Raw genomic sequence first — 24,333 nt, 5'->3', positions numbered from 1 at the left:
CTTTGGAAAAATCAAGCAAAGTTTACCAATTGGTAGCCTGGCACCGCACTATCAACCAGGGTGAATGGCCAGAAACAGAGGCCATATTCCATGGGAAGAGGAAGTCATTTCCCCAGGGTCTGGGTCTCAGTTGAAAGGTGGCCTTTGGCGCTCTAATGACTTTCACAGTCCTAGTTGCTGGCAGCTTTAGGTTTAGAGTAATCCAGCTCAGTTTGCTATGACTCCATTTTCCATGGTGTTATGGTTTGATACTGGCACCATGCCAGTGCTCTCATGAAGATACTTTCTCTCTGGAAGCTGCTGTGAGATGTGACTAGGAATAAGCAAAGCAGGCTCTTACTTAGGGAAGAAAGAAAAGAAAACTTTATTAACTACACTACAACTACAAATAAAAAGGAACACACACACAAGGAAAATAAAAACTTTACAAATACATTTCTTCTTCTCTCTACTAAATTCTTAACACAATACATCTATTTTTCAAATCACCTACTCTTAGTCTAGAATCACTCTTCAAACAATCAATCTTCAGTTCATCAAGAGGAGAGGAGTCTTTCTTGTACCATGGGCTTCCCCTGGAAACACAGTTGAAGCTTCGTGTGTTTCTGCGTCACTCGTGGCACTTCCTGGAGTACATCTGCTGTCGTGACCTCTTCCTTTTCATGTCCAGTGCTCTCACCACTGAACATGAACCAGAGCTGCTTCTAGGGTTGTCTTTTTTTGAGGATGCTCTGTCCCGATCCAAAAAAGGCACAGTCTCTCTTTTGGGACACCTGTCTCCCCCATATTTTTTCACTTCCTAGAGCCGAGAAGCACTAACACCGAACCCTCTTAGTTCTGTAGCCATTGCCTCCCCCTAAATGCAGTCTCTGTATCACAAAAAACATAAATCTGTCTATAGCTGTACAAAAAGAGTCCAGCAAAAGCCACTCTATCATCTTTTTTCACTAAGATTCTTCTCTACTCTTCCACTACTTCTCACTCGCCCAGACCTCTCTCACACTTGCACATTCCTTCATCATCTTCTACTCTATCTTCTAAGAGAAGTCAAAGATCTGTAAAGTTCTCATTCTCTGAAAAGAAGTTAAAAGCTCTTACAAGCGGCCAGATGAACCCCCCCCTTCTTCTCTGTCCCAGCCGTGCTGCCAACACAAGCCCATGTTTATCAAGTCTCAAAATTACAGTCCCAGACAGCAGCTCTCTCTCTCTCTGTGTCTCTCAAGAAAAAGCTGCCCGATAGCTCCCGGTCTCTCTCTCTCTCTCTCTCTTTCTCTCTGCCACCCTTCCACTTCTGGAGTCAGGCCTACATCTCCCAGCCACAAAACTTTTCCCCTCCCCCTGCTCAGCTAGCAGCTGTGCACGGGGAGAGACCCGAACTCTTTCCCGCCAGAAACCCAAAAAAGCCCTCCCAAAAGAGAGCTCAGCTCTTAACTCCGTATTCTCAGAAACAAATCCATGTCTTATATAGCCAAATTAAATGCCAATATAAAAGCCTGAATCTCTATTAGCCCAAAATACAGCATCCCAAAAAACACATTTCCTATCAAACCACCACACAGGCGGAAAATGACGTCATGTCACAAGGGTCTGGGTAACAATGAAAAGTGGCTTTTCGGGCTCTAAGGACTTGCAAGCTCCTGGATGCCAGCAGCTTTTGTTTTGGAGAAAATCAGCCAAGTTTGCAAATTTCACACCGGGAACAACGCAGATGGCCAGGCCAACTGGCCAAAAACTGACCCAATTTTCTATGGGGAAAATGAAGTCATGACTCAAGGATATGGGTATGAATGAAAGGTGGCTTTTGGGGCTCTAAGGACTTGCAAGCTCCTAGTTGCCGGCAGCTTTAGTTGTGGAGGAAGCCAGCAAAGTTTGCAAATTTCACACAGGGAACAATGCAGATGGCCAGGGCGAGTGGCCTCAAACTGACCCCATTTTCCATGGGGAAAATGAAGTCATGTCCCCAGGGTCTGGCTATCAATGAAAGGTGGCTTTTGGGGCTCTAAGGACTTGCAAGCTCCTAGTTGCCGGCAGCTTTAGTTGTGGAGGAATCCAGCAAAGTTTGCAAATTTCTCACTGGGCGCTGCCCTGTGTGCCAGGGCAAATGGCTCCAGAGACAGGCAATTTTGCATGGGAAAAAGAAGTGCTTTCCCCAGGGTCTGGGTATCAGATGAAAGGTGGCCTCTGGGGCTCTAAGGACGTGCAGGGTACTTCTTACTGGCAGCTTTAGATTTGGAGAAATCCAGCAAAGATTACAATTTTCTTGTTGGGCACCACCCTCTTGGTGAGGACAAGAGGCCACAAATGGAGGCTATTTTCCATGGGGAAAATGAAGTCATTGGCCAGGGACTGGGTATTAGATGAAAGGTGGCATCTGGGGCCCTAAGGACTTGCAGGGTCCTCATTGCCAGCAGCTTTAATTTTGGAGAAAATCAGCCAAGTTTTGCAAATTTCACGCAGGAAACAATGCAGATGGCCAGGGCGAGTGGCCTCAAACTGACCCCATTTTCCATGGGGAAAAGAAATCATGTCCCCAGGGTCTGGCTATCAATGAAATGTGGCCTTTGGGGCTCTAAGGACTTGCAAGCTCCTCGTTCCCGGGTGCTTTAGTTGTGGAGGAATCCAGCAAAGTTTAAAAATTTCTCACTGGGCACTGCCCTGTTGGCCAGGGCAAATGGCTGCAAAGAGAGGCCATTTTGCATGGGAAAAAGAAGTGCTTTCCCCAGGGTCTGGGTGTCAGATGAAAGGTGGCACCTGGGGCCATAAGGACTTGAAGGGTCCGCGTTGCCAGCAGCTTTAGTTGTTGAGAAAATCCGCCAAGTTTGCAAATTTCACACCGGGAACGATGAAGATGGCCAGGGGGAGTGGCCTCAAACTAACCCCATTTTCCGTGGGAAAAAGAAGTCCTTTCCCCAGGGTGTGGGTGTCAGATGAAAGGAGGCCTTTGGGGCTCTAAGGATTTGCAGGGTACTTCTTACTGGCAGCTTTAGATTTGGAGAAATCCAGCAAAGATTTCAAATGTCTTGCTGGCCACCACACAATTGGTCAGGGTGAGAGGTCACAAATGGAGGCCATTTTCCATGGGGAAAATGAAGTCATTGGCCCAGGGTCTGGGAATCAGATGAAAGGTGGCATCTGGGGCCCTAAAGACTTGCAGGGTCCTGGTTGCCAGCAGCTTTAGTTTTGGAGAAAATCAGCCAAGTTTACAAATTTCACACAGGGAACGATGCAGATGGCCAGGGCGAGTGGCCTCAAACTGACCCCATTTTCCATTGGGGAAAATGAAGTCATGTCTCCAGGGTCAGGGTATCAATGAAAGGTGGCTTTTGGGGCCCTAAGGACTTGCAAGCTCCTAGTTGCCGGCAGCTTTAGTTGTGGAATAATCCAGCAGAGTTAAAAAACTTCTCACAGGGCACTGCCCTGTTGGCCAGGGCAAATGGCTACAAAGCGTGGCCATTTTGCATGGGAAAAAGAAGTGCTTTCCCCAGGGTCTGGGTGTCAGATGGAAGGTTGCCTTTGGGGTTCTAAGGACTTGCAGGATACCACTTAGTGGTTAGAGTAGAGGAAATGTATTGTATTTGAATATCTGTATAGAGGCTTTGCCCCAGAGGTCCTGGGGTTCCTTGATGGGCTGCAGCTGTGACCATTGAAGAGAACTGGGATAAAAGGGGGCTGGTTAGCCATTCAGGGAGAGCCTTGCAGGAGCCCTGAACTGGGAAAGAACAGCATGCAGAGGAAAGCGTCTGTGCTGTGAAGACATGCAGCCATGAGAACACACCGAGGAGGTATGGACTTTAGAAATCTGATAACAGCATCATGGGACTCTAGAGAAATAGGACAACAACATCTGGCAGCTTTAGTTTTGAGAAATCCAGCAAAGATTTCAAATGTCCTGCTGGGCACCACCCTCTTGGTCAGGGTGGGAGGCTACAAATGGAGGCCTTTTTCCATGGGGAAAATGAAGTCATTGGCCCAGGGTCTGGGTATCAGATGAAAGGTGGCATCTGGGGCCCGAAGGACTTGCAGGTGCTTCGTTGCCAGCAGCTTTAGTTTTGGAGAAAATCAGCAAGTTTGCAAATTTCACAGAGGGAACAATGCAGATGGCCAGGGCGAGTGGCCTCAAACTGTCCCCATTTTCCATGGGGAAAATCAAGTCATGTCTCCAGGGTCAGGGTATCAATGACAGGTGGCTTTTGGGGCTCTAAGGACTTGCAAGCTCCTAGTTGCCGGCAGCTTTAGTTGTGGAGGAACCATCCAAGTTTAAAAATTTCTCATTGGGCACTGCCCTGTGTGCCAGGGCAAATGGCTGCAAAGAGAGGCCATTTTGCATGGGAAAAAGAAGTGCTTTCCCCAGGGTCTGGGTGTTAGATGAAAGGTGGCCTTTGGGACTCCAAGGACTTGCAGGGTACTTCTTACTGGCAGCTTTAGATTTGGAGAAATCCAGCAAAGATTTCAATTGTCTCGCTGGGCAACACAATTGGTCACGGCGGGAGGCCACAAATGGAGGCATTTTCCATGCGGAAAATGAAGTCATTGGCCAGGGTCTAGGTATCAGATGAAAGGTGGCATCTGGGGCCATAAGGTCTTGCAGGGTCCCGGTTGCCAGCTGCTTTAATTTTGAAGAAAATCAGCCAAGTTTACAAATTTCACACTGGGAACAATGCAGATGGCCAGGGCGAGTGGCCTCAAACTGACCCCATTTTCCATAGGGAAATGAAGTCATGTCCCCAGGGTCTGGCTATCAATGAAAGGTGGCTTTTGGGGCTCTAAGGACTTGCAAGCTCCTAGTTGCCCGCAGCTTTAGTTGTGGAGGAATCCAGCAAAGTTTGCAGATTTCTCACTTGGCACTGCCCTGTTGGCCAGGGCAAATAGCATCAAAGAGAGGCCATTTTGCATGGGAAAAAGAAGTGCTTTCCCCAGGGTCTGGGTGTGAGATGAAAGTAGGTCTTGGGGGCTCTAAGGACTTGCAGGGTACCACTTAGTGGCTAGAGTAGAGGAAATGTATTGTATTTGAATATCTGTATAGAGGCTTTGCCCCAGAGGTCCCAGGGCTCCATGATGGGCTGCAGCTGTGACCATTGGAGAGAACTGGGATAAGAGGGGGTGGGTTAGCCATTCAGGGAGAGCCTTGAAGGAGCCCTGAACTGGGAAAGAACAGCATGCAGAGGAAAGCGTCTGTGCTGTGAAGACCTGCAGCCATGAGAACACACCGAGGAGGTATGGATTTTAGTAATAAGATAACAGCATCATGGAACTCTAGAGAAATAGAACAACAACATCTGTCAGCTTTAGTTTTTAGAAATCCAGCAAAGATTTCAAATGTCTTGCTGGGCACCACCCTCTTGGTCAGGGTGGGAGGCTACAAGTGGAGGCCATTTTCCATGCGGATAATGAAGTAATTTCTCCAGGGTCTGGGAATCAGATCAAAGGTGGCATCTGGGGCTCTAAGGACTTGCAAGTTCCTAGTTGCCGGCAGCTTTAGTTGTGGAAGAATCCAGCGGAGTTTAAAAATTTCTCACTGCGCACTGCCCTGTGTGCCAGGGCAAATGGCTGCAAAGCGTGGCCATTTTGCATGTGAAAAAGAAGTCCTTTCCCCAGGGTCTGGGTGTCAGATGAAAGGAGGCCTTTGGGCTCTAAGGACTTGCAGGGTACTTCTTACTGGCACCTTTAGATTTGGAGAAATCCGGCAAAGATTGCTAATTTCTTGCTGGGAACCACACTCTAGGTCAGGGCGGGAGGCCACAAATGTAGGCCGTTTTCCATGGGCAAAATGAAGTCATTGGCCCAGGGTCTGGGTGTCAGGAGAAATGAGGCCTTTGGGCTATAAGGACTTGCAGGGTACCATTTACTGGCTAGATTAGAGGAAATGTATGGTATTTGAATATCTGTATAGAGGCTTGGCCCCAGAGGTCCTGGGGTTCCTTGATGGTCTGCAGCTGTAACCATTGAAGAGAACTGGGATAAAAGGGGGCGGCGGGTTAGCCATTCAGGGAGAGCCATGAAGGAGCCCTGAACTGGGAAAGAACAGCATGCAGAGGAAAGCGTCTGTGCTGTGAAGATCTGCAGCCATGAGAACACACCGAGGATGTATGGACTTTAGAAATCTGATAACAGCATCATGGGACTCTAGAGAAATAGGACAACAATATCTGGCAGCTTTAGTTTTGAGAAATCCAGCAAAGATTGCAAATGTCTTGCTGGGCACCACACAATTGGTCAGCGCGGGAGGCCACAAATGGAGGCCATTTTCCATGGGGAAAATGAAGTCATTGGCCCAGGGTCTGGGTATCAACGTGGCATCTGGGGCTCTAAGGACTTGCAGGGTCCTAGTTGCTGGCAGCTTTCATTTTGGAAGAATCCAGCACAGTTTGGAAATTTCTCGCTTGGCACTGCCCTGCCTGCCAGGCCAAGTGGCCACATATAAAGGCCATTTTCTATGGGAAAAATGTCCTTTACCCAGGGTCTCAGTAATATGTTCAAGGTGGTGTTTGAGGCTCTCAGTACTTCCAGGGTCCTAGTTCCTGCCAGCTTTTTTGTTGGAAAAATCCTGCAAAGATTGCGTAATTCTAGCTTGGCACCCCACTTTGTGCCAGGGTGAGTGGCTGCAAATGGAGTCCATTTCCAATGGGAAAAAGAAGTCCTTTCCCCAGGGTCTGGGAATTAGATGAAAGGTGGCATCTGGGGCTCTAAGGACTTGCAGGGTCCTCGTTGCTGGCAGCTTTTGTTTTGGAGAAATCCAGAAGAGTGTGCCCTTTCTAGCTTGGCACTGCCCTTTCAGGAAGGGCCTGTGGCTGCAAACCGAGCCCTGTTTCCACAGGAATAAGTAGTCATTTACCACTGTCTGGGTATCAGATGAAAGGTGGCCTATGAGGGTCTTCGGCCTTGATGGGTCCTCGTTGCTGGCCGCTTTAGTTTTGGAAAAATCCAGCAAAGTTTGCATATTTCTAAACCAGTGCTGCCCTGTCAGTCAGGACGTGAATCCGCATACCGAGTCCATTTTCCATGGATAAAAGAAGTCCATTCCCCAGGATTTGTGTATCAGATGAAAAGTGGCATTTGGGGCTCTTCAGTCTTTCGCGGTCCCACTTGCTGGCAGCTTTACTTTTGGAGAAATACGGAAAAATTTGATAATTTTTTCGTTGGTAACACCCTGTTGGCAAGGACGAGTGGCTTCAAACTGAGCCTATTATCCATGGAAATAAGAAGTCTTTTCGCCAGGGTCTGGGTATTAGTTGAAAAGTGGCCTTTGAGTCTCTAAGGACTTGCCAGGTCCTAGTTGTTGGCAGATTTAATTTTGGAGAAATCCAGCAAAGTTTTCCAATTTCTAACCTGGCACCACCCTGTCAGTCAGGGTGAGATGCTGCACACAGAGGCCATTTTCTGGGGCTAAAAGAAGTCATTTCCACAGGGTTTGGGTATCATTTGAAAAGTTTCGTTTGGGGCTCAGAGGACTTGCAGGGTCCTAGATGCTGGCAGCTTTAGTTGTGGAAAAATTCAGTAAAATTTGCCAATTTCTAGCCTGGTCTGCGCCTGGTCCGTCAGGGCAAGATGCTGCAAACGGAGGCCATTTTCTGTGGGGAAAAAGAAATCCTTTCCCCAGGGTCTGGGAATCATTTGAAAGGTGATGTTTGGGGGTCTAAGTATTTGCAGGGTTCTACTTTGCTGTCAGCTTTAGTTTTGGAGAAATTCAGTAAAGGTTGCCAATTTCTAATGTGGTGCCGCCCTGTTGGCCAAAGCGAATGGCCTCAAACAGAGGTTAGTCATTCTTTTCTTGTTTTCAACCACTCAAAGAGCATTAATCAAATCTATTCAGAAGTTCTTGATCTGCAACAGTGACAAGCACTAGACTGGTACCAGAGTCAGTGGGCATCAGCAGATCCCCTATGACAGCAGGTGGCGGGGCTGTTATGGCAGGACTGATGTTTGAGGGGCTCGAATTCTGTGAAATAGAACATTCGAGGGATGGGAAACATGGAAACAGATTCTGAGCTTTCAACCCAACACATGAACAAGTAATAAGGCAGGTAATTTTCTGTGGAAATTTCTTTAGCCCCAGTGTTGTGGATGATGATTACTCTTCCTACCTCCTTTGGCCAGCTACCAGCGCAGATGCGTTACTCCACTTATGGACAGAAAACCAGAAGAAGGGATTTTTGATCAAAACACCTATCAGGACCTTAGAGTGTTTTTTGCTCCAAAATGTTTCAAGGCAGATAGGGAATCAATTCCATTTTCGAGAGTGTGTTGAGAAGACAAGGCTGAAAGTTGAAAGCCATGGGTTCTGTTTCTATATATGTTACTGATTGTGCTTATTATCTTAGTCATGTAATATATATATTTTGGTAGGGTTTTTTCTTTTTTCGTTTCCTTGTTTTCTTTTTCTTTTTTTTTTTTTTTAATGCATCCTTGATATAAAAGGCCAAAAGTACAGAAAAGTACTGTACGGTTAAAATACTTTTGAGATGCCTCATGCTGAAAAACTTGTAGCTGCTGCTAAGGCCCATTGGCCAATTCCTTCTTCATTTCTGAGAAGCTATAAAATTCCCATCTTTATGGGAATTTAGTTCTTACGATCTGTTGTTATGGTGGAGATGCAAAATAAGAACAACCATTTTTTAATCTGTAGGCATGTATTCACCATTTTTGTAGCTGCCTTTTCAGTTTCTGAGCCACTAATGAAAAAAAGAAGTATCTACACTGTTTTCAACCTGTAGACCATCCACTACAGTCCATATGCTCAGATTCAAAGGCAAACAATCCTGTTTGGCCTCATTGGGAGGAGTTATTTGCATTCAAAATACTAGACTAGTATTTGATTTCCACCAGCAGAGTCCATTGGGCAGCTCCTATCATCTGCATTTCAATATTAATCCTCCTCTATGTTTACTGTGCAAAGCTCTTTCAGAATGATGGTGTGCCCACTGTCTCACCAGCTGTGACGTTTGCAGCAAGTCTCCCACGGAAAGGAGCTGTAAAAAAGGCAAGCCAGGGCAGTGATTTCTGTTGCTCACTTGCAATACCCACAAATCAAAGCTATTTAGCCTAATTTAAGGCTGAAAAGGCACATGCCTTTAAAGGATTAAAGGCTGAAAAATAACATGCCTTTTAAAAAAATCAGCATTCAATACTGCAGTTCAGTATTCAGGCCAAGAGCACATCCCACAGGCTGAGAGAATTAGGGCTGTTTAGCCTGGTGAAAAGAAGGTTGCATGGAGACCTCACAACACCTTCCAGTATCTGAAGGGATGCAGGAGAGGGACTCTTCATTAGGAACTCTGGAGACAGGACAATGGGCAATGGCTTCAAAATGAAAGAGGGCAGGTTGAAATTAGATACTCGGAAGAAATTCTTCCCTGTGAGGGTGGTGAAGCACTGGCACAGACAGCCTGGAGAAGTTATGGACACCCCAACCTGGTGTTCAAGGCCAGGCTGGATGGGGCTCTGAGCAACCTGAGCAAGTAAAAGGTGTCCCCGCCCATGTCAGAGGATTGGAACTAGATGGCCTTTAAGGTCTTTGTCTACCCCGGCCATTCTATGATCCTGTGATTCTGCTGTGGTAGCGTTCAGGATGGAGCGTGTTCTGCATGTTGGCCATTTCCAATACACCATTGGTTCCAGGTGCCTTACACTAGCTTGCTCCCTGAAAATTCTGTCAGAATGAAGAACATCTCTATATATATTAGACACATAATAAATGAAGAAATGGGTTTGCCCATTTGTCCACTGAGTTGTGGATGAGATTGCTGTGAAGTTTCATTTGGTTTTCTTGTTTGCTCATGAGGCCGACGGTCCTTGTGTCAGCTGCCTCAAAGGCAGCATTTGCCTCCTCCGCCTCCCTTCTCCCTCCTCCCTCTTTCAATTTCTTTCCCTTGACAATTTAATGTCATTTTCCCTTTCATACCTGAAAATCCCTGCATGCTTCTGGGCTTTCTCCCTTTTCATACAGATCTTCCACCCCTGACAATCCATACTTTTCATACCATAAGGGCCTGCTTGCAGGCATAAAAGACTTTGATTCCTTATTATATCTATGGGAATTTAATTAATAGCTTCATGCCTTTTCATAGAACGAGTAGGGAATTGATAGCTTGTTCCTGAAGTGCATTAGGAAGAGAATGAAACATGAATCATGTGGAGTGGAAAAGTTGCTATCCATTTTCTTCCAAGAACTACCCCAAATATGCAGGGGATAATGAAGCATGGCTAGATGAGTTTCCCTTCTAATGGAAGGAAACAACCATGCCACTTCATACAAGTCAGTCCTATAGAAGAGAGAAATTCACTTCTGGGAACATTGCAGGATTTGAATGCAGAGTCACACTCATCCTTTGTTGCTTTGTTGTCTGCTTGGCATGGAACACGCTGCTTTGAAGAGGGAAGTGACTAACAGACAGTCCACTTTACAAACACATATGCTTTCCTCTTCTTCTGAGACCTCAGCACAGAGCCCTCTTTGGCATGGTACTTCAAGGTAAGAAGGAGCGGGCAGAGGGCACTGTCAACTGACAGTAGTTTGCAGGTTATATAGGAAAGAAGACTGCCCCTTGAATGTGGTGCTAATACAAATTTCCACCAGTTTCAGGGGTATGCTCCAGCCAAGCTTGTTGTCCTGGCACATTTTCTCTCTGTGAAATGCTTTGTGGTATGATCTGGACAACAAGAGATGCAGAATACGGGGCTATGTAGTTCTGAGAATGTAAGTGCCTGGCTCAAGCGTCCTTTGGCAGAAGCAGCGCACTAGAGCCGTTGGCTGCTGCCACAATGATCTGTGTGGGAAATAGATGCCTATTCCCCTCCGGGAGAGTAAAAGCAGGACCAATTACAAGAGTCGAAGAACGAAGCCACAGAGCACTGGGCTGGTGGCTGCAGCATACCAGCTGTAAAAGTAGCATGACTCTTACTGGCCTACCAACCAAACTCATGGTGGCAGTGGTAAGGACTAAAGTTCAGCAAGAGCTATTTGTGCTGCTACCTATGGCCTTTCCAACCCTTCTGTGGAAACAAATGTGCCTACCTTTAGGTTCCGAGATCCAGAGAACGCCAAGGTAGATGCGGTGGAGAAGGGAAGGACAGAGTGCGCTGTTTGTGTCAGTGTGGTGAGTTTGATGTGGCTTGTGTGGGGCAGGCTGAAGGTGCAGCCCAAGGCTCACTTTTATTTCTAGAGCCTTTTTCTACACAAACAGCTGCTGGATGTTTGCAACAAAGATGTGAAAGTGAAAAATTGAGGGCAGATCTATCTGGGAAAGAAGATACAGAGCATTGTGCACAGTTTAAAAGCTGTTTAGAAAAAAAAAGGAAGTACATCTTCTGTCTTGACACTTCCACCTGTGTGACCTCTAGTTGCTTAGACACAGCCACAACGAAAGAATGTGAAAATACTTGTGCTGCCAACATCAGTTTGCACAGGAAAGAGGGTAGGTTGGCAAATGCCTTCTGTCCTGGCACATCTATCATTCAGAAGTGCAGCTGAAAACGCTTGGCTGTAACAATAGTCTCTGTCACTTTGAGAGAATGTGCTGATGCTATATATTTATATGTATATATATCATTGAGAAAGAACGTGCGAATCGCTAGTATGTTTCATTTAGTTGAGAAACTGCAAAGGGACCGTTATGGCCAGCACTGTCTTTCTGTTGTAGGACTTTTTCTTTGAGAGCAGCCCCTGGACATTTTAAAGTGGTTTGGGATCTTCAAGAGTTAGAGGGCAAGATGGTACATAGATCTTGAGGGAAAGTGCATATCTCCAGGGAGCTGGATGCAGTTCAGTGGGTGAGAGTTACATGATGGGCATCTGATGGCCCAGAAAATGTTCTAAAATGAAGAGGCTGTGCTGCAATTGCCTTTTATTTTGAAGCTTCTAAACTGAGCAGACAACAATGGAAATGATTCCCCTCCCTTCTCTGCTACATGCAGGATCCCATTCTGTCAGTGCCCAAGAGCCAGTATCCACAATGGAGCTCTTACCCCTACACTGCTCCCACACAAACAGGCCTGGACTAGAAAAGTGCTTGTCTTTTTCCTGGGCACTGTCAGCGCTCTTCTAAATAACCACACCACAGCATTGTCAACTCACAAAACCAGGACACGCACCGAGCCCAGCTCACAACCACCCCCAGGACCCAGCCAAGTCAGAAACGTCCCTGCTCTCCAATCAACTGTGTCAGGACAAAAGGATTTCACCGATCTTCCCCTTCCAAGTGGATACTCTTCTTTGCCCCACACTCAAAGGCCGACACCAGATCTTCTGCCCTAACAAACTTTTTCTCTCTCATAGAGTCTGCTAAAAAACTTGAAAACATTGGCCGAGCTCTCAACAGAGCTCACAAAACTGTCAGTGAAGAAAGCTCTTTGGTGCCTATGATTTCAATTGTTCCCATCAAATTACAAACACACACCTTGCAATCACCACTTTCCTTCCCAGCTCTAAGTACCACCGTAAGCCCTCAATCTCTCAGAGTCAGGATCCAAATGGGATGGCACCAGGGACTGCTCACACAGTCCCTAAAGCTACAAGGGACAAAAACCTGTCCTGCAGAGGCCTGGCCTGGCCTCTGCATTCCCACTGACAGTTCAACAACTCTCACCCAGAGAACTGCCTATTGGGAAGAGCCTTTCAATTTACTGAGACCGCCCAAAGTGGCCACCCAAACTTTGCCAAAGAGAGGAGGAACTAGAAGCCCATCTCAAAAGAAATGGCATCCCCTCCTCCAAAATCCAAAACATCCAGGGCCTGATCCTAGACAAAGGTGTCAGACCACTGTTACTGGGCATTACCTGTGCGGGGCACTAGCTAGGCTGCACACCAAGACCCAGCGCAGCTCTTTACCTTGTCCAAAAGAAGTGTGCTGGTAGAATTTCAAGAAGGCTGCCTCGAGAAAGTGGAAAACACATGCCAAATTCTTTCAGGGTTCTTTCAGGAAGGAGACTGCCTTCCAAAGATGGATACTGACTCCATGATTTTACAAATTGAGTTAGTGCTTCCACACCAAATATGCCAGGATAGAAAGTTGCTGCCGCCCTTAAGCTGCATGACACAGCTTCTTATCTGCACCTCCAACACTGAGGCTAAGTTCTTTCCTTCCCATGAGAAAGCATTGCTGGTCTCCTTCAGGAACTTACCAAGCAAAAGTTGCATACCACGTCCAGTACTGACTCTGTCCAACAATGGCTCCTACACAGAAAGGACCAGGACAGAAATGTCTTGCTGGACTATACCTCCCCACAATACCTTATCATCTGCCCCACCAACATTGCGATCATATCTTTACTTCCCAAGCAAGGAAAGGCAGACTCTTGTAGTGTGATTTTTATACTTTGTAATACTTTGAAGAAGTTTTGGGGTTTTTTCCCCATATTTTTCCCAAATGGTTTATCCCAGACTGTACTCCCCTCCCTTTACCTGTGTAATCCCTCTCCCTGGATGAGATCATCCTCAAACCCCCACCCTGGCTCCCTGTCAATCACTCAAGATCCCATCCCCTCCATCTAGAAGCTTCGCTCCAGGTCCTCGAGTGATTAGCCAGAGGCTACAGGTCAGCCCCCCAAGCCTTGCCCCATACACGGTCCTAAATGTCCCCCAGTACCCATCCCGTAGGGTCACTTATTGTTTAGTAAAATGTAATCTACTTTCAGTTTCCACCTCCTTTTAAATGTAACCTTGGCACATCTTCCAGAGCTCTCAGCAGGAGACTCCCTAAGGTGCAGGAGCTCCCCAGAGCCCCTGAATAAAACCTTGGATTAACCCCTGCTAAGAGTCGGCCCTTTATCATTTACTGATGTCTCTGGTGTCTCTTCTGCTGCAAAGGCAACTAGCCTAGGTGCCCTCAGTACCCTCGGGGCACGAGAGAGTGTCTCCCTGCTGTCAGCCATGTTGGGGTTGTCCCCCCGGTGTCCGCCAACTTGGGACTGGCCGAGGGTTCCTGAGAGGCTCCCCAGAGGGACAGAGAAAGCACTCCAAGTACTTGGCTTTGCCTTGCCTCCAATAGAGTAGGCTAGTTTACGTAGCCTACCCTACCCCAGCTTTGCTTGCTTGGCTATGGCTGCCTTGCCTAGCCCTTCAAATAACTTCCTGGCTTTGCTTTGCCTTGCCTACCACTCTTTGCCTTGCCCTCCATGCAGGTAAGGCAATGCAAAGCAAGTGTAGGCAATTGTAGGCAAGTCAAGGGACAGGTTGGCAAGACTGAAGCTGTGAGGGGAAAGCAAATGGAATGGTAGGTGAGACAAGTCCCAGAAGTTAGAGGCAAGGCTGGGCATAGGAGGTGATGGTAACCGGAAGGGCTAGGCAAGGCCAAGCCCTGTAGGAAAACTGCAGGCAGGTCAAATGTGAGGCATGGGTATGCAAGGGAATGCAAAGCAATGGAGAATCAGCAGGACAAGGCAAGGAAACTGGTTGGTTGCCAAAGCAAGGCAAGTGGCCCGTCCATTCAAAGATTGCTGGTACACAAAAGTGGCCCAGACAGACTGCTCTGTCCAGCCTTGATCTTGCATGGGTCATGTCTAATCTGCACCTAAGACACTTGGGTTGCCTGCTTTCCTTTGTATGCAAAAGAACTGTCATTCTGCCCCTGAAGCCCAAGGGTGAAAGATGAACTTTGTGTCCAAAATTCAAGACATGGAAGGATAGATGTCAGAAGAAAGCTGTCAGGACAGATAGGTGTGCTTGCACTTGGCCTCCTCCCGGCTTCCTCTCACATGCTCCTGAAACACTGGGGCCTTGAGAAAAAAAGCCAGTGGAAGCCTGGAGAATCCTAGGAGAAGCAGGCAGGGCAATGCATGTGGAAGAGATTCCACAAAAAGAGAGGTGGTGAATTCCAGGTGGGGGACTGATGAGCAAGGTAATGCAAGGCAAGGAAGGGGTTCAAGGACAAGGCCAGACAAGTGGTGGCTTTGCCAGGCAACACAAAAGAGAGGGAGACAAGGCAATAAGAGTCCTAGAAGGAGAAGGAAATGAAAGATTGGAGCTGGACAAATGGGAAGGAAAAGAAGGATAGGTGAGCAAGTCAATACAAGGCACTGGCTTGGTATGAAGGGCAAGGGAAGGACATGCATGGGTCAGGAAGGCAAGGGAAAAGAAAGGAATTGTCAGCAATGACAAGGAAATGCAAGATTGGGTAGGAAAGGCAAGGCAATGTGGGGGAGGGATAGGCAACGCAATGGGTATCTTAACAGGAAATGAACATGCAAACCAAGGCCAAGAGAAAAGTGGTAGAGAGGTCAAGGTGGGAAATAAGCGAGTGCAGCTAAGAAAGAAAGAAAGTGCATAGCTCTCGTGTGTGTGTGTGTGTGTGTCTGTGTGTGTGTGTGTGTGTGTGTGAAGTTTGCAGGATGTAAAGCAAAGAAAGGTGTCTCTTGATTGTGGAGTGAATGGATGTTTTCAAAAGTAAGTGGCAAGGTCCAAGCAACCTTTTCATCCTGGTACATCTGTGTCTGTGAGACATAGTCAGAAACATCTCCTTTTAGATTCAGTCTGCAAGCAGGACATAGAATGTGACTGTGAGAATAGCTGAGCAGGAAAGCACATCACATCAGCATTTTTCAACAGAAGCAGTTTGTGCGAGAAGGAGATGGACGTGTGGGACTCCAGCAATATGGCAATGCACTCAGCTGAGAAGCAAAGTGCAATGCCTTGGTGTGTGCTCTGAAAATAAAAGGCTGCAAGGAAAAAGTAAGGGGACAGGTCAGTGAAATCTTTCTGTCCTGGCACACTGAGCTGTTTGAAGGTGAACCGCTGTTTGGTTTCACTAAGGACTCGGAGACATGGAGAGGATGTGCTTGTCCATGTAGCTGAGAAGGAAAATGGGAATCGTACGTTTGGCAGAGTTTGTAGGCTGCGAGGAGAAGGTGACGGCCAGGCCTGGCTTTTGGCTGTGGCACTTGTTGCAAGGAAGAAGCTGCTGGATGGTTTAAGCTTTTGGGGATCTGCAAGAGTGAAAGACTACGCTGGTACCTCATAAAACTAATGCTTGTTGATCATCTGGCTGAATCTATGACATAAACCAGAAGTGAAATTTCTACCCATTCACTTCAGTTTTTTCACCTTTTCATCCAACAGCCTGAGCTTTTTGAGGCTGCTGTCAAACCCCTTGCCTTGAAAGCTAGAAGTATCTCAGTTCACCCACTAAGAAACGCAGAAAAGAGCTCAAGTCAATTTCAGAATTGCCCTGAGCAGAGCTGGTGTTTCGGTACCGTAAATTACCATTTTATTAGGCAAACATTTGAAATACAGTAGCAGCTTCATCTTCTTGTCACTGCAGTCCTTGGAAGTTTTGCTATTTACTGAAGCAGGAAACAGATCAAACACAAGAAGCTTAAGAATCCAAGCTCGCTAGCCATTGTGCAAATAACACTTGATGAATTCAAGATACAATTATAATATACAGAATGGCTCTATGCAAGAAAATGGACGCGTCGTCCTTCACAGGGGCAGAAAACCTTTCTACCACGTGAACTCTGGGAGTAATCCATCATGCCTCAGTGTGCTGTGGCTGGTCAGAGAGCTACACGATGGGTCTCTGTGCGCATGACACTCTCATTGTTCAAGGCCGCACATAAACTCCCCTCCTTACAGACATGCAAGTAAAGCCCAACGAAAATGCCGTTCTCCAGAGAGCTTACTGAAACCAGCTAGGAGTTCCCAGCATCACGCTGGGCACTTCTGTCCACAGATGGCTTTGCTTTTAATGAATCCAGAACAGAGCTTCATTTTTCTAGTCTTTAGCTCTACTAAGGTATTTGATGTAACATGGTGTGAAAAAATCCCTTTCGACAATGATAAATAACAGAGGGGGTAATGTACCTTTTGCTGCTATCTTCTTTTGCTGCTCCATTTTGCTTGCTTTGTTGTTGCTTTCTGTCAAAGAAATGCCAGCAAAATCCCTCATCAAGTCCTGCTGTGAAGACAGACTGCCAGAAAGGTAGAGAAACTTTGAACCTTTATAAGACTCTTGTAGCACGCGTCTTGGTCAATTGGTATGCAGATCCTTTCTTCCAGCAGGACTTTTTTGCACCGTTAGCGCACATTGAACTGAATCCACTACAAAAGTGGTGAATAGAGGAATTGTTCTCTTTCCATTGGAATGGTGATAAAAATGCATATCAAATAAAAGCATTTTAGAGCAGCAGGAAGATTTTCTGTGTAGCTAGCAAATCATAAAAAGATGCATATTTACTGGTTGGGTTCCTTTTGGAATTTCAAAGAATTCCAGACAGAAAACACAGCTTAGTAAACTGCAAATCTAAATCACAGTATCTAGAAAGGTGACATGAAAAAGAGCAAGAGGAAGAAAACCAAAAAGAAAACCAAAGGAAGCCAGAAATAAGGCACAACCTCTCCTCCTTCTCCGCTTACTACAGTACCTTAGAAGTACCTTCAAGTGTCCTAACAGTCACATAAGTAGAAAACTATGCCAAGAACAATTGTGGAAAACTGTGGAAAACCGTGCTATCCCCACAGAAACATAGGGTTTTCTTTCACGACTATTAAATCTGCATGCAATGCATACGGTAAGGGTACATTTTGTATATTCAAAAACAATTCAAAAATATTTCAAAATTGAAGGGACTGGTTTTTTGTTTGTTTTGAATTACTTGGCTAAATATGGTGCACGTTAAAATACTGCAGAGATGTGTTTCATTTTAGAGATGCCAACTGCAAAGGAGGGAAGCATTTTGTGTGCTTAAGAAAGTAAAGTATGGAGAGTGCTTTTGTTACTTCTTCAGAAGGTTAGAACATGCGTAAAAGATGCTAGCTGGGGACTTACAATTAATGAATTATTTACTGTCAGTAGGTCAAATGACATAAGCTTTCAAAAAGGAAAAGTAGTCTTATTCCACGTGCCAATCTAAAGTAGATTAGTAATTGTTAATTGCAGATGGAAGGAGGGAGGCCAACAAAAGAAAACACAACAATAATAATTAAACACCCCCCCTGTCTTCTGTGAAAAGTAAAGGCACAGACAAGAAAGAACAACTGCAAAATTCTCACTAGAAAAACGCACTTTATCTGGCTCAAGTATTTTGTGCTACATTTCTTGCTGTTTTCTCATGCCAAACATCTTAATCATTGAAGGTGTCCCTTTTCTCTTTCTGGAATACAGCTAGGAAGATGGCTGTGTCATTGCTGTCAAGCTGCTATTCTCAGAGTTGTCCAGCTGAAAGTCCTAGATCAACTGATTTGCTCTGTCACTTTAATACGGGATGACTTAACCACTTACAGTTTCAGCACTTGAACTTGCCCAGCCCTACAATTCTTTGCCCCTTGAACGGGTATATAAGCCCCTTGGCAACTGGCCTTTGTAAGGACGTGAAATTATGCAGAAATGCACTATGAGATGATGCAAAATGAGTCACGCCTGAAGATTAACTAGGGCATGCAAAGCAGAGAGGGGGGAATGAGAGCACCAGAGAGAGTACACAAGAAGAGAGTAATAGCTCCTTTTTTTCTGCAACAGGGCTAACACCATAGAAATCAAAATGAACACAAATCCTCCTAGGGCTAGTTCTGGCAAAAGACAAAGACTTCTTTTTGTGTTCACAGGCCTGGAATATTTAGCTTTGGATCACAGCAAAATGCTGATGACAAAACGAGGCCATTAAGTCACATACAGTATGAAGCAATATGAACGAGGAAAGCAGCTGAGAGCATCAACCCTACTAGGTAGTCTCAGTATTCTTCTTGACATTAGCAGAAATTTGAAATGAGTCTCTGAAAATTACAAAGGAGGCAGAAGAAAAGGGAGCAATGACTCCTCTGGCATAGTGTTTCCTAACAAGGATCTTCAAAATGTAAGGATTGTATCATCCTTTCAACTGAAGGAAGGTATTAAAACAATAGAAAGACTCCGGGCAGTGTACTTCTAGACAGAAAGGCCACTGATGGAAAACTGACTAAACTGGCACCAATGCAGCAGCATTGTATTAAAGCCCAAAAATACCCACCGCTTCACTCTCTGCCATTCCGTTCATATGGACACAGCAGCTCTGCAACATTCCTACTGATCATCTCCTTGGCAAACTGGGAGTGAGGGTCCTTAGTGACACAAAGTCCCCAGGCAGGTGCAAAGGAGAGCTGCTTTATTGCAAAAACCAGGCTTTTGAAGCACTCAAGCCTTTATCAATTCCATAGCTTTAAGCCATAACAAAATTCATTCAACCAACCATCATACGCCACGCTGTGAACAGGCGACGGTTCCAGAACTTGTTGCTCTACCTCTAATTCAGCAGCCTCACCCTCGCATAGTCCTTTTCTACTTAGCCAAAGTATTGGGCCTCAGCCCAAGGCCTTCCTTTTGTAAGCTTCTACCTATATGCAGCAGCAAACCACTACTTTCTTCCGTGCCAAGAGTTTAGGTAGATGATTTGCATCTGCCCTTCCGGTGAAACATAATGGGGAGAGAAAATCCTGTCAGAAATGTTCAGTCATTCAGTTTTCTAGACAGGCCAAATCAAAAGAAAAGCAAGCTATAGGATTGTGTACTTGCTCTGACAAAACACCTGTTGCCCTCTGACAATGAACTAGCAGAAAACCAGCAAAAATAAGACTTGAGGCAAACAACCCTTTGAAGGGAATTATGACATGATAAAGAAAGACAACACATTTACAAGCAATTGAGATACTTGAAATGTCAGCAAAGTCTTGAGGGCAAAGGCTGAACAAATGGGAAAAGGTTACAAGAATCCCAAGAAAAACATGACCAAAAATTAAAAGAATCCCAAGAAAAATATGGGCAACTGACCTGTTGAAATCTTCAGTGGCTGCTGATTTAGATAAGCCATTCAAGTTAATTTACCTGTGCACCTTCCACTCCTTTTTCACCTGTCACCATCACAGGGTGAATTGTGACCATGGAATCACAATTCTTTGGATTCTGTTCTTAGCTTTAGGAGACAACTACAGCAGCTGAAGTAGCTGTTACTGATGTGATACCCAGGAACACAGAGTTGACACATTTCATTCATATCCAATCACAACTAGCAATACTAAAACGATAGGATTGGCCTCTTTTCATGATGCTTTTTCTTATTTTACAGCCTGCTCTGATTCTGCTGAAACTTTTTCATTAGCTTCTCTCCAAAAAAAAGAAAGTCCAATGTCCCTCCCTACTGGTGCAGGTTTACCATTCGGATTGACTAGTCTAAAAATGGAATTGGAACTAGCAGTATTTACTGTTTTAAGTGTCCGGTCCATTCAATCTCAGGTTGATAAAAGCCTAGATACTATTGGTGAAATACTCTGTTTCCCCCAAGAGCAGAGGCGTGCAATTTAATCCAACTTTTTGTAACAAACTCCAGTAATACAGAATCCAGTCATACAAAAGAGTCACAAAGAAGCAGGAAGAATTATTGGACCATTTAGGGAAGGAAACTTCTCAGCTTTTGGAGTGAGCATAATCTGCTAGCTGAAGTAACCAACTTGAGGACAGAAATGTCCCTACTACTGAGAAGTTGCTGAAAAGGGAACCACCTAAGCTGTGTGACTTTCCTCTTTCTATTCATTGGTCAAGCATAGTAGCCTAAAATTAATGGGGTCAATCAAAGAGAAATGCTAATCTAGTCAGAGGTCTATGAAAAGTCCAAAACTAATCAGAGTTCTTCTTAGACAGTGGAAATGGAAGCAGAGCTACCAATCTATTTCCTTGCAACAGATCTTTAAAACTCATTCCCTTTTAGTCATAACTAATGTATAGCCACCAGTACAATCAGGAAAAGATGAGACATACAGATGTCAGTAAGTGAAGGATTTGAAAGAACTATTCCCATTATTCATCGTCTAGACTGTAACTCTATCATGAAAATCGGAACACTTTTAGTAAGTATCCCTTGTGGGAAATTCAGGACTCCTGGACAACGGAGCAAGAGAATTAAACAGAAGCTGTTGATTGTTGACATGATGCACTTACACATTCTAAATCTCTGCATTCTAAATCTCCAGGCCTGCATTTCTTATTGGTGACTTTGTCTTGTTCACGCATTCTGTGTGCACTTCTCAGAAGACGTGTTTGGTTACAGTCCAGATGCTTTGCTGTCCCTCGTTATCCAGTTCTTGTGGTCTTGGAATTTGGTTTCTCAGCTTCTCTTTCTTATTTTAGCATGGCTTATGTCTTAGTAACCTTGATGAATTCCAGAGGGCCCGGAGAAAATTTTGATAAGAATGGTTCCAAGTTGGATGGCTTGTGCACCCTGTAGTCTAAGTGATTCAGATATATTGCTACAATTCCCCCTTTTTCTTCTTGCACCAGCCAGACCATTTCCACCGTATTTTCTTCCAAGAGGCTCTCCAGTTTTGTTATGCATGGAATAACACAAAGCAATATAATAATGACTCCTAGTAACAATAAAGCTTCCTTTACGAGATCTTTCAAAAATCCAATTCTTTACCATCACTCAAACCATTCATGCATACCCCACCCATTCCCAATCAATTTCTTCATGTTATCTTCTCATTGTTTGAGTTTCCTGTGAATGACTGCAGAATGGTGAAACATGTTCATACAACACATTCCTTCAAAATCCTCACACTCGTGCCCATGTGCTAACAATGATAAATCGATAGGAGTTTTCTTTTGCAGTTTGCCATGTCTAATGATATCCACTTCACTGAGCAACTGATTTAAAACTGCTGAACTTACCTTTAGTTGTTTGACCATTCAGCATCCCAACTTATTAGGTGTAGTCACAGCTTGCCCAGCAGCGACAACTGCCGAAACGAATGGCACTATTAACCTGGCTGAAACACCAAAACCACTAAATAATTGCGACAATTGAGGTTTAAGCTTGTCCTTCTTTTTTCAGTTACACGGAGGCGAAGAAGGGACTTCTGTCCGCACAGAGCATTGTGCCAGTCGTGGGGCACTCCGGACCGCGGCTTCTGCCGAGAGACACCCGGGACCAGGCCTTAGATAAGGAGAGCTCTGTATCTCCGTCTTCAGTGTCTCTGGTGGCCTGTATCTTAGCAAAAAGCTTTTCCACTATGTCTCGCAAGGACAAACTCTGCCAGTAGAGCAAACATTCCCGATCGTGTTCTTGAAATGGCAGGAAGGTCTGCAGAGTGTTTAGAAAGAAGGAAAAGAAAGTTGTCCAAAACTCCCTCCATTCAAATGGTAATGTTATAGGAAAAGGTGGATTTGTGGTAAGGTATGTGGTACTTTTTTCTCTCAGTTGGAAAAGTGTGCAAACAATCCTAGTGTTGTGTGGCTTGGATCTTCGCCTTTCGGAAGCTGCTGCTCTCTCCATCTCCCGGAGGCAAAGAAGCGGCTTCTTTGTGCCCAGAGCATGGTGCCGGTCGCGGTGAGCTCCAGAATGCGGATTCTTCTGAAAGACACCCGGGACCGGCAGTAAGCTACTGAGAGCTCCTTATCTCCGTCTTCTGTGTCTCTTGCCACCTACATCTTAGCAGAAAGCTTTTCCTCTATATCTCAAAAGGACAAAATGTGCCAGTACATAAAACATCTCCAAACTTCTTCTGGAAGTTGCACGGATACCTGCAGAGTTTTCAGCAAGAAGGAAAAGAAAGTTGTCCTCTCACCTCCTCCCAAATTCAAACAGACAGAAGCACATTTCCTTCCCGTAAAAAATCCCGGTAATAGTTCCCAGAAGAATACCCTTTGACTGCGAGAACCAAGACCTATGTAAGAAAAAATAGTCCATTTTTTGAGACCCAATATCACACATCTGTGTGCAGGAGGAAGAGGGGTATCTGCATGTGTGAATGGGAAGTGTAATCGCCAAAAAACTAGAGGCAATATTTAGTAACCAACATGTAATAAGTGTGGAAATAAATAATTTCCTGCTCTTTGTTGGATCATTTTTCTTAAATGTTAATTTGTTTTTAAAGATTTTCTAGTAATTTAAAAGATTCTTCTGTGCTTGTGAGAATAGAAATCTCCATAAAGCTTAATATGTAAAAGCAGGGTAATCTTTTGGACTTGATGATGACTATTTGGAAGATGATATTTTCATCTGCATAAATCAATTTCCTTGTTTTGGAAATATTTTTGTGATGGAAAGTAGCAAGTTTCAAGATGTGTTTTTAGAAGGTGTAAAAATTGAGATCCTCATTTGTAGCAAAGCAATACAAACAATATCCCTTAAAACCATCCATTCCATCATTTCTTTTTTGTATTTTTGTATTTTTGTATTTTTGACTTTTCAATAGCTAATTCTCACTTTCAAATTGTTTTTAAATGTACTGTTTTGACACAATTTTGTTATTTCTTCATTTCTAAGCTTCAAAATGATATTTAAAGAAGAGTAATTTCCTGTAACTCCTTGACAGTTTGCAAATTAACATCAAAGTGGAGGGAGAGAGGGAAGGAAGTAGAGCGGGTTGCAAGAAGCAAAAGAAAGTTGTCCCAAACCCGTTCTTTTTGACTATTTATGCTAATGGAAAAGGCAAGGTACGATTTTCTTTACAGGGCTTGTTCAGGCTTCCTTCTTCGCTTTTAAAGAAGCTGCCGCTCTCTCCGTCTCTAGGATGATGAAGAAGCGGATTCTTCACGCATAGCGCATTCTGCCGGTTGCGGTGAGCTCTGGAGAGCGGCTTATGCCGAAAGACACCCGGGACTGGCGCTTAGCTTCGAAGAGCTCCTTATCTCCGTCTTCTGCGAGTCTTGTCGTTTAACACTTAGCAAAAATCTTTTCCACTATGTCTTGCAAGGAGAAACCATGCCAGTAAAGAACACATCCCAGATCTTGTTCTAGAAGTTGCATGGAGGTCTGCAGACTGTTTTGAAAGAAGGAAAATATAGTTGTCCAAAACCCCTTCTATTCGAATATAATGTGAATGGAAATGGCAAGAGAGTGGTAAAGTACTGTTTTCTATAAATGTGAAAGCTTCGGGCAGAATGCCGGTACTTTGCAGCTTTGTTCTTCCACCTTCAGAAGCAGCCATCTTCTCTCCATCTCCCGGAGGTGAAGAAGCAACTTCTTCCTGCACAGAACATTGTTCCGGTCGCAGGGAGCTCCTGAGAGCGGTTTGTGCCGAAAGATGCCTGGGACCAGCACTTAGCTTCGGAGAGCTCCGTATCTCCGTCTTCTGCATTGCTTGTCTCCTAGCTCATAGCAAAAAGCTTTTCCACTAAGTCTCGCAAGGAGAAACTCTGCCAGTAAAGAAAACATCCCGGATCTTGTTCTAGAAGTTGCACAGAGGTCTGCAGAGTGTTTTGAAAGAAGCAAAAGATAGTTGTCCAAAATTCCTTGTATTCGAATATTAATGTGAATGGAAAAGGCAAGAGAGTGGTAAGGTACTGTTTTCTATTGGTTGAAAGCTGCACACAAAATCCCCGTGTTGTGCGGCTTGGATCTTCGCCTTTGGGAAGCTGCCGCTCTCTCCGTCTCCCG

The 24,333-nt window shown here is 44.9% G+C and overlaps 1 pseudogene; it reads left to right on the top strand.

The window, feature by feature from the left end:
- The window catches only part of LOC136569553 (uncharacterized), a 40,143-nt pseudogene extending 18,149 nt beyond the window's left edge, over positions 1-21,994 (top strand).
- The last annotated feature ends 2,339 nt before the right edge of the window (positions 21,995-24,333 follow it).

Source organism: Molothrus aeneus, unplaced genomic scaffold (genome assembly GCF_037042795.1).
Source record: "Molothrus aeneus isolate 106 unplaced genomic scaffold, BPBGC_Maene_1.0 scaffold_102, whole genome shotgun sequence".
Classification (NCBI taxonomy): domain Eukaryota; kingdom Metazoa; phylum Chordata; class Aves; order Passeriformes; family Icteridae; genus Molothrus; species Molothrus aeneus.
The sequence above is the reverse complement of the archived record's forward strand: the minus strand, read 5'-3'. Positions and strand labels throughout refer to the sequence as shown.